General features: G+C 34.2%; 1 pseudogene; it reads right to left on the bottom strand.

Moving 5' to 3' along the window:
• Positions 1-478: 478 nt before the first annotated feature.
• LOC149218368 (putative calcium-binding protein CML23 pseudogene) lies at positions 479-1,687 on the bottom strand (annotated as a pseudogene).
• Between the last annotated feature and the right edge of the window lie 1,303 nt (positions 1,688-2,990).

The raw sequence follows: 2,990 nt of genomic DNA, 5'->3' as shown, positions 1-2,990 counted from the left end.
AAAAGAGTATTTAATAACACATTGCCACATGCCTCGCACACTCGTTTCGATTGCCTTTTCTCGAACCCCTAAAACATGAGATCTCACGTGGTTAAACCCTAACCTGTCCACGGTCCACCCACCCAACAGGGAAAATGGTCACGTTGAATGGAAGCTGTAAAGATTTATTTCTGTCGAAAACAAATCAATGGCAACCACAACCTGAAAATGGTCGCGTTGAATGGAATAAAAAATTATAATGCTTAACGAGGGAGATGATGAAATGTTGATTTTTTCCCACAAAACAAAGTAGAAAAAAATTACTGTAAATTTAAATAAATAAATATAAATATACTGATAAGAAATTGCTACTTTTTTCTTGCAGTAAACCACTGGTTCAAATCCTGTAAGTGTTAAATAAATAAATATAAATATACTCATAATATAATTTTTTTTTTTCTTGCAATAAATCACTGGTTCAAATCCTGCAATAAACCACTGGTTCAAATCCTGTAAATGTTAAATAAATAAATATAAATATACTCATAATATAATTCTTTTTCTTTCTTGCAATAAATCACTGGTTCAAATCCTGTAAGTGTCCAAAAATAAGATTAGTTTAGACATTTTACAGACTGAATATGTCTCTCATGAACTTACAGTCATGAACTTACAGTCAGCCAAAAATACGATTAGCTTATACATTTTACAGACTGTATAATTCTCTCATGAACTTACAGTCATCATTTTCTTGAATTCTTCAAAGTCCACAAACCCATCTCCGTCGGAATCGGCTACCCTGATCATGCGCAAGCAATCTTCAAGGCTCCTTCGGTCGCCCATACTCGCCATAACACTGCGCAGCTCCTCTGCAGAGATATAACCGTCATTATCGCTATCGAATATCCGAAAGGCATCTCGCAGCTCGTTTAGGGTCCCAAAACCCCCTTCTCCCTTTGTATTGAAATGGATGAATTCCTGGAGATCGATAAGCCCATCGCCGTCTGAGTCAATTTCTTTCATTATCAGATCCAACTCTTCTTCGCTCGACGCATACTTGAAAAGAGAATTGATAACTGCGCCCAGCTCCGAAGCAGATATCTTCCCGTCCCCATTGGCGTCGAAGTGCCTGAACACCACTTCCAGCTCCTCTAAAACCTCCATGCCTGCACATTTCTCATCAGTATTTATCTCTCGCTCATGGGTGTTCACACTATTTTTCCTTATCTTCCATAGGACCCTGATTTTACTCCTCAGAAACTTGGGGAAACGCATTTTCGCAATCCGAACTCCGAGTCTGAGAGCCCTAGCACAGTTCGGTGCTTTTCTGTAACAGCATTCATGAAAATTTAACCAGAGGCGAGCAGGGCGAAAACAGGGGAACTGATTTTCCGTGTGCGACAACACAAGTAGGGATTCCGAGCCTGAGAGCCTCACCGCAGTTTGGCGCTTTTTTATAATAATATTCATGAAAGATTAACCAGAACCAGAGACGAGCAGGCAGAAAGAACTGATTGTCTCAGTGCCACAAGACAAGTGGTAAATTAATAGAACATCCCTGGAATCCATGAGCCTCTTGTTTCCGCATGAATCACAATCAAAGTTTCACGAGTCTCTAGATGCTTCTCAAATAAAACCCATATAGAAATGGGTTTGTGGATCGAATCTTAAGTGGAGAATCGAACCTAACCTAATTAGGAAAAATATGAACCTAACCGTCAAATATATTTATGATTTACTTATGATATAAGTCGTAGTTTTCATTACATCTAAGAGAAATGGTGATTTTCAAAAGCGATGGGTTTGTGGATCGAATCTTAAGTTGAGAATCGAACTTAATCTAATTAGGAAAAATATATTTATGATTCACTTATGAGATAAGTGGTAGTTTTCATTACATCTCAGAGAAATGGTGATTTTCAACAAGTGTCGTGATTTTTTAGGTTATATTATTTTTCATGTGGTTAAAAAAGTTTTTATGAAATTTATTAAAATTTTGAAAAAAATAAATATTAAACTGAATATTTTGAAAATTAGAAAAAAATTATAATTTTTCTAGTGTTTTAATAATGATTGTTATTGCAGTTTTTGTACAACACAATGCCATGTGGATAGTTACAATGTCACGTGGATAGCTACCATAATTTACAATGTCATGTGGATAGCTACCATAATTTAAGCAAGTAATCATGCCATATAAATAGTTAACAACTATAATTTAAACAAATAATCGCATAAAAAATGAAACAAGATGTAAACAAGGGTAATATAAAATTTATTAAGTTTTTATTATGTTAAATTTTTATATTAGGTTTAAAATTATGTTAAAGTATGTTTAATTTAAATGTATGTAAGTCCAACAAACAAGGGGGTCTCAATCATCAATTAATTTAAATATATGTCTCACAAACAAGGGGATCTCATACACCAATATGGTGTCTGGCTTGCTGTGACCTTCAAATTGGATTTTATATATATATTATTTAAAATTATTAATTACTTTTTGCATAAGAGGCAGGTAATAAGCAACCACATTGGTACTAAAATGTGTCATGATTGACTTATTTATTGGGATAAATAGTGATTTTTAATATGTGCATGAGTATGATTTACTTCTTTGAATAAATGGTATTGTTATGCTTGCATGGCATGCTATCGATAATTGATTATCCAATTGTATTTTTTTTAAAGGGATTGAGTTTTTTTTTGCTGTAGTCTAATGATTATGCTTTTTTGCCCTGAAAGTTATGGAAATTCTGGCCATATTTTGCAAAACTCATGCAGGGATTTTTGTAAATCCAAGTAAAAGTTGTTAAAATTCATAATTTTAGGTGCCCTTGAAGTTTTTGATGGCGCTGAATCCAATTCCACCATCAAAAACATGATTCAAACACTACATCTACAAGAATTTCTGAATTTTTTTTACCCGGATTCTGACCACTTTTGGTTGTCCGGGCAATTCCTCCGCCTCCGTAGACGACTCTACTATTTTATGATTTAAATTTTTTAAT

The sequence above is a fragment of the Pinus tabuliformis genome, chromosome Q (genome assembly GCF_031772625.1).
Source record: "Pinus tabuliformis cultivar Carrire ecotype Pingquan chromosome Q, CPIR1, whole genome shotgun sequence".
In the NCBI taxonomy this organism is placed as follows: domain Eukaryota; kingdom Viridiplantae; phylum Streptophyta; class Pinopsida; order Pinales; family Pinaceae; genus Pinus; species Pinus tabuliformis.
This window is presented reverse-complemented; position numbering and strand designations above follow the sequence as displayed.